At 35.8% G+C, this 7,373-nt stretch overlaps 1 long non-coding RNA gene across 1 annotated transcript; it reads right to left on the bottom strand.

Moving 5' to 3' along the window:
• Positions 1 to 783: 783 nt before the first annotated feature.
• Positions 784 to 1,821, bottom strand: LOC128554396 (uncharacterized). Its single transcript, XR_008369597.1, has 2 exons — positions 1,433 to 1,821; positions 784 to 943 (listed from the first exon to the last, which is right to left on the bottom strand). It is a non-coding gene; the product is annotated as an uncharacterized LOC128554396 (long non-coding RNA).
• Between the last annotated feature and the right edge of the window lie 5,552 nt (positions 1,822 to 7,373).

The following is a 7,373-nucleotide window of genomic DNA, read 5'->3' as shown; positions in this document are numbered from 1 at the left end:
AGTCCTTGATATAGCCATCTTCGGCTAAACCACTAAGCAATCTACCACGGCGCTTAAACATTCTATCAGGAATACCACTGTCAGCTGCAGCGGTAGCACCGCCTGACCTCAATGAGTGCAAACAATACTGAGTGATATCTTTCACATGAGGTTTAAACGCTTCTAAAAAGAGTGTCCGAAGGTTACTATAAACTAAATGTTTACCATCATTTCTAAGTACGTAACCAGTCTTGGTTGCACTCAAATGAGAAAATATATAAACATCTGAATGACATGAAATATCTGCCCATAATATGTAACGTTCAAGGTTCAAAACCGGGCACAATACATTTCTAGTTCTAGCTATGAGGATCCATGCCCCATCACGATATTTATCCGTTTTACTCGATTCTATGAACACACTCATATATACACTATTAATTATAATGTCACATCTACGTAAGTTCAAAAGTTCATCACTTCTTAAAAAACCAGCAAAGTAAACACGTGCAAATAGTTCTTTGATTTTTCACATTCCTTTCTTCAAATGTGTAAACATTTTAAACATCAACTCTATAGTAATAGGTTCTTTCTTTTTAACCGGCTTAGCTAGCTTTCTTTTAGCCGCACTTAACACATTTACAACTAAATTAGAATTTGTAGGTGATTTGAAGTCAAACAGTTCATGAAAAAATTTAATGCTATAAAATGCATTTGAAATAGGACTGTGTGTATTGGCGGATTGTGCCAAGGATGCCAGATACAACGCTACATGGAACGCCCTAGCGGGCAATGTATCCTTACTCTCAAGTCCGTTACTCAAAGCCCATGCCCTCCAACGTTTGAATCCTCCTTTTTAAGCCAAACAGGTGTTTTCCGCTCTAGATTCTTTGAGTATTTCCGGTAGTAAGGAAACCTTGTCCGCCAGGACGTCCGGCAGCTGCTCTATGTCATCAGCATAACTCTGGAAAAATAAACGTGTATAGAAATATTTAATATTTCAAATGTAATTTAAATATTCATTATTATATATCAACTATTTTCTACATAAAATTGTTAAAAAATTAAACATAAACAAGACTAGTTTTTTCCGGAAACTTTTCAGTTTAAATATATTGCGTAAATTCTAAAAAAGCATCTAGTTACATACGTATCTCTATTAATTTTATTATCCTCAGTCAAACTCACATTTAGTGTGATGAGATACAACAATCATTTAACCATAATCATTTATATTGATAGCTTAAGTATTTAAACCATGTGTATCATATCACACAATTTCGAACCAATAAATCATGCTTTTGTAAACTCTATCTATAAATGTTAATACAACCCTATGCGCAATAATCACACACTTATAAGCAAGCTGTTAAAAGGCATATGCCTATCAATCAATATCTCGGTACTAAACCCATATTTACATATAACCATAAAGATACATACTTAATCATACCTCATCCCTATGTGTAACACATAGTACCAGACTTAAGTCTGAATTAAGCAATCATCTATAAACATGATACAAGGTATCTTCATCAAATACAATGTGAATGTATCCACACATAATTCCCAACATAAAAAATAACATGTTGTTCCAAGGCATGCGCCTAGACAGTTTACTGCCAGCTAATTCTAAAGGCAGCCACGCCAATACACCAAGGGAGGCCACTTAGTTTGTAATATACATATATGTATAAATAAGTTATTTCCCTTATTCTATTTAAAATTCACATACAAGACTAACATATTGAATTTCAAATTTACAGTTCCAAACATTCCTTTCCCATTTTTACATGCAGTATATGATTCTTTATCTGTGGGTAAATACATCCAGTCTTTCACAAATAAACTCCCAAATGCCATTTGTTAAGCACAATAGTGGCCTAAAATTGGCAGGTCTCCACTCGGGAAAAACCAAAATACCTCTGGCTTTTACATTTTTCCATTTTATTTAAGACCCTGCTTACTAAAATGACAGGAGGGACATATAACCCAAACTTTTTACCCCAATCAAAAGTAAATGCATCTACACCAGAAGACTTGTAACACCAAAATTTTGAATAGAAAATTGGCAATTTCGCATTATGTTCTGACGCAAAAAAAGTATATATCTGATGTTCCCCATCTTTCTTGTATCACTTTTAAGATTTCAAAAGATATCCCCCAGTCATAAGTTTCTACCACTTTTGATAAATAATCTGCCCTTTCATTCATACTCCTTGGTAACCACTCTACTTCTAAATGAATAGAATGTATCGAGGTAAAATTGAAAATCTTTAAGGCCAAGTCTTGCAATTCTGGTTTCATAGACCCTTTTTCAACTATATTACATACGCCTGTATTGTCTGTAAACCACTTCACTCTTTGATTTCCTAATACATGAACTAAAGACCGTAAAATCCTATAAACAACACATAGTTCCCTCCACGTGGAGGACTTAAGAGACTCTTCTTGAGACCAAGTCCCGTGAAACACCCCGTTTACAGTACCTACTTCATAGCCCGCAAATGCTGTATTCGAGGCATCGCTATAAACGATCCTAGAACAATAATCTGAGGTATTCAAGTGCCTAACATTAAGAGAAATCAAAGTATTTTCTCAGAATGCTAACTGCTGTCGACTCTCTACGGACAATTTTATGTAAGAATTCCATGTACGGGCTTGCAAAATATCCATGCTCATATTACGAGTCATAATTTGTGATACAGGACCTACAACAATACTCATTGAAATAATCTGTCCCACAAAACACGCGACCTTTCTAACCGGGACCCATTTTGACATTTTCAGCTCATGGAGCATTGACATTGCTTTATCAATCCTGCGCTGAGGAATACTAATAGTAAATTCAATAGAATTTAAAATACACCGAGCCATTCTAAAATTTGTACCGGGCACCACTGTGACTTATCAGCCTTGGGTATTCTTCACATCCATGGATAATTTTTTAGTTAACCCCAGATTATCTGCTACACCAAAACCGTCATCAAGAAACATAATTACCCTTTTTCCTTCTCCCCTCCATTTTGCTATTAAAGGGCGGGTTAATTTTGTATACAAATAAGGTGCTACTCCTAATCCAAATGGGAGTACTAAAAATTTATAATAGCGAACTATACCTTTCATGTCAACAAAAGAAAACCCTAGAAATTCTGTGTGTGGTAAAAATATATCCACAAAATGATATGCAGAGTGAATATCAAATTTTATCATCCAAGTGTCCTTTTTGATATACATGAGTGCTATTCTCAAATCTTCATATTTCACCAACTGTTTCCATACATGTTTATTGACTAATCGTAAATCTAAAATAAGACGTTTTTTGCCATTGTTTTGTGTAGACAGAAACATACAAAGGATTAACAACTGTAGGTATATCTGCACACTGTTCAATTAAACCTCTGTCTAATAAACTTTGTATAGCCTCCTTAACAAAATAACTTTCTTTTAAAGCAGACGAATTATTACTAGAAAAAGATCTACTTGGTAACGAATAAAATGGGATTTTGTATCCATAAAAAATGGTATCTAAAATAAACTGACTTGCTCCTATAGCCTTCCAAAAATCGATATGATCTTTTAATCTGTTTTTAACAATAATATCTTTCTGTCTCTGTTTGTATTCAAAGAAATCGTCTGTAAACTTATTTTTATCATACTCAAAAGATCTAAAAATAGAATACTCATCTTGAAAGTCAATAGAGAGTTTGAGATTTCAACCTTCGCCTTCCCCTTCAACGTCTCTCATATATATTTGGGTTACAACGTCACCGATATGCGTGTATTTTATTTATATCAGACGTTGCTACTAAAGTTTTCCATGTAATATCAAGTAAGCCTAAGACTTCTCTTTATTACTATGTGAAACAAAAAGCTTTATTTCAGGATTTCTGCTTATTAAGTTATTCAATTATCCATAAGTATAATTAGACTAAATTTGATGCGAAACACTATCAATAAGTATGAGAATAATGAAGTTTTGTATGGCTAATGATTTTAACTAAATACATTGAATTGAACCTGGAAGTGTGAAGTTATCAACTGATTTTGAGAAACTTTGAGATTTTGTTCAAACTTTAACTTCTACGGCATATTTGTGTCCCTAGGCGGTATCGATTATACCACATGGGCCTTTTTGTCGTATGAAGTGAAGTTTTGAACGTCAGGAGATGTGATATCACGAAAGTCAAAACTTCAGTCTTTTTTCATCTACTATGTCCACATACTCTGCATCAAAGACTGAAATCTGGATGGAGGCACATGGCATGACAGTCATTTTACTTGAAAAATGAATAATAACGCGCGATTATCATTTAGCGGAACATTTTATTTTCACTTCCAAATAAAATCAATCCGTTTCTATCGGACACTTAATACGACAATTGCGTTTTAACTATAAACATAAAATGTTACTAGTAAGGCGGAAAATTCTTCTGAAGTATCAGACAATTTCAGATCTATGATACCATGATGCGAGAAGTTTCCTGTTAGCCGTATGGGATAACTCCATTCTTAACATGTACGGACCCAGAGCCTGACAAAGGGGCATTGTGGGTCAATCCCCCTCTTTGATTCTTACATTTTACAAAGAAAATCGGTCTTGAAACTCGGTGTGACCACACCCACCCCCACCCCTGAAATGGGTGACCCCCTCTTTAAAGTTGGTTACTTCTAACCAAAATTCCTTGATCTGCACATTCTTTACTTATAAAATAGTGTATTCAAACAAATACGTGTATATGCCCACATGTTATTTTGTGCGACAATTTTCGTCTCCACCTAACATTTCTTGACTGTTTCGCTAGACAATTGGTGACTTCGCACGAATTTATTGTGCTGTCTGAGAGTTTGGCATTATACAGAGTCTTACAGAGTGTCATGATGCCAAAACGTATGATATCACGAGAGTATCTTACATTTGTTTCAAATCGCTTGTTAAATGTATTCATAAATTGTGTATATTGGCTCATGTAAAAATCAACGAGACTTTTAGAGAACTATATGTACAAAGTATCAATTCAAAGTAAAAATAACCTTTAAAAAAAACTATGAAATACTAGTCAACAGCATGACGGATGAGTCTGTCCTTTATATTTTATGGTCATGCCTTTTGTATTTGCTTTATCGCATATATTAAACTTACCTTCAATGTATATCGAGAAATGCATTTGTAAAAGTTGGTGTATCGTGTTTTTGTTTAAAAAATATTAACAGTATTATCTTTCAAGAACACCGTCAACAATAGAATACGTTGAAATGATTATCATTTTTATTTCCTCTCATGTATGATTTACAATCGTGTATTGTATATTGGCATCATTTCATATAAAACCTAAATGTTCGGAGAAATACCAACAAGTTTTTAAATTGTTCACATTGTTTCGTTTTATTTTATTTTTTTTTATCCTAATCGCACTTATATCCATGTGATGATTATATTAATTGTAATGGTTTTATAAAACCTCTTGTAAAAGTCCTGCCCTTTCGGACAATTGATATCAAAATGCACGAGAAAAACGATCATAATTACGGATAAATTGAAAGGGCGGATTAAAAGAAGTAAGGTTCATTCTAAAGTTTGAAATCTCAAGGATTTTTAATCGAACTTCAACTTCATACGTGAACTTCGCAAGAGACGTTGAAGAGGAAGGCGAAGGTTGAAATCTCAAACTCTCTAATATCTGGGTTTTCCCTAACTGGGACACTCTCATTTTCTTCCGGGTAATTCAGGTTGCTGCGCCGTCCTTGTGTAGGGGCACGTTCTTCTAATGTGGTTGAGCTGTCCGCAGGCGGTGCATGGACCCGGTGTAAAAGGGTTTCGTCTGAAGGATGGCGCGGCAGAGGAGCCGCGAAAGGAGCCTTACCTGGGTTCATTTGTTTGTCCGTGGTTTTGAGTAGGAAACGTCCCTGTGAAAACGGATGGACCTCCCCATGCACGATTAGCAGCACCAGAAATACCATATGCAGCGGAAGGCCTATTAAACGATTTAGACCTTTGTTTGACCTTCTTCTTCTTGAGGGCACGTGAATCTGCCCTATTGATTCGTGACTCGTCTTCGGAGTTTCTGGCGAGAGGGTTGCATACATACTGTTTAACTGTTTCCCGCCCTCCTTCTGTTGAATCTGCAATCCGGATGTGTTTATTTTGAACCCGGAGTTTATCACACGACTCTTTGAACAAATCCACGGCATATTCAATTTTTCCATTATCTATCGCCCAAAGTCCTTCTTTCAAATGTTCCTCCAACTCGGAGTTAAAATCAAATTGAATACGGTTTCCTTCGTACTTCCAACGTATGTCTTTCTCAGTCCTTAACTTTTTCACTTCAGAAGATACTGACAAAGAATTACCTCTAACCTCTTCTCTCAGCGCATTCAAATCGTGTTTTTGTCCTCTTATTTCACCAATAAGTTCTTTAATATCGTTTTTCAAATCCGAAGATCACGAACCGCCATTACCGGTTTCTGCGTGTACAGGTGTATCAGATTTATCCATTGTCGCATAACAAAGAAAATCACAACCAGCCGTCGGTCGTTCCCAAAGCTGAATGACTATTTAGCGCCAAATCTGAAAACTTCGTGCATCTTCTACAGCGACACCTATCGGAGCTAACCTATCAAGGGAAATCAATTTTCGTCTAATTCACTCCTTTCAAACGACGAAAATTTCATATATCTACAGTCACTCCAGGAGAACTACTTTCCAGCGTAAGTCAAATGTGACATATCGCAACGACAATGTTGCGGTGTCGCTCCGTATGACCTTGTTGATTCATTTGTTATATGCAATTAAGCACTGATTCTACGTTTTCATAACTGAAAAAAATGAGTTTAATGTATGGAAGTAATATTAGCTATTTGTAGAATTCTGAAAGATAAAACGAACTAGCTACAAATAAACTTATGTAAGTTACATAAATGATGCAAAGCCGCAACGATAACGACAACGTCTCACATACAGTGTTACAAAGTCTCAAGATCATAATTGTCATTTTAAATTGTAGAAAAGTCGTATGTACATTTTCTCTTTACGTCGAGACCATTTCTTGGACACTTACATAAATGATTGGATGATGTCTGAGCAAGTTACAACAATTTAATCAGCATGATAAATGTATTTGAGTCGCGCCATGAGAAAACCAACATAGTGCGTTTGCGACCAGCATGAATTCAGACCAGCCTGCGCATCAGCGCAGTCTGGTGTTGATCGATGCTGTTCTCTGTCAAAGCCTATTGCAATTAGAGAAACAGTTAGCGAACAACATTGATCCTGACCCTGACTGTGCGGATGCTGGTCTGGATCCATGCTGATGGCAAACCCACTAGTGTACTATGGTGTACTAGTTGTTACATAATTGACATTACAGTGTAATTTGTCTAGACGCTTCGTCCGT

Source organism: Mercenaria mercenaria, unplaced genomic scaffold (genome assembly GCF_021730395.1).
Source record: "Mercenaria mercenaria strain notata unplaced genomic scaffold, MADL_Memer_1 contig_5007, whole genome shotgun sequence".
Taxonomy (NCBI): domain Eukaryota; kingdom Metazoa; phylum Mollusca; class Bivalvia; order Venerida; family Veneridae; genus Mercenaria; species Mercenaria mercenaria.
Note: the sequence above shows the minus strand (reverse complement) of the source record. Positions and strands in the feature narration are given on the sequence as shown.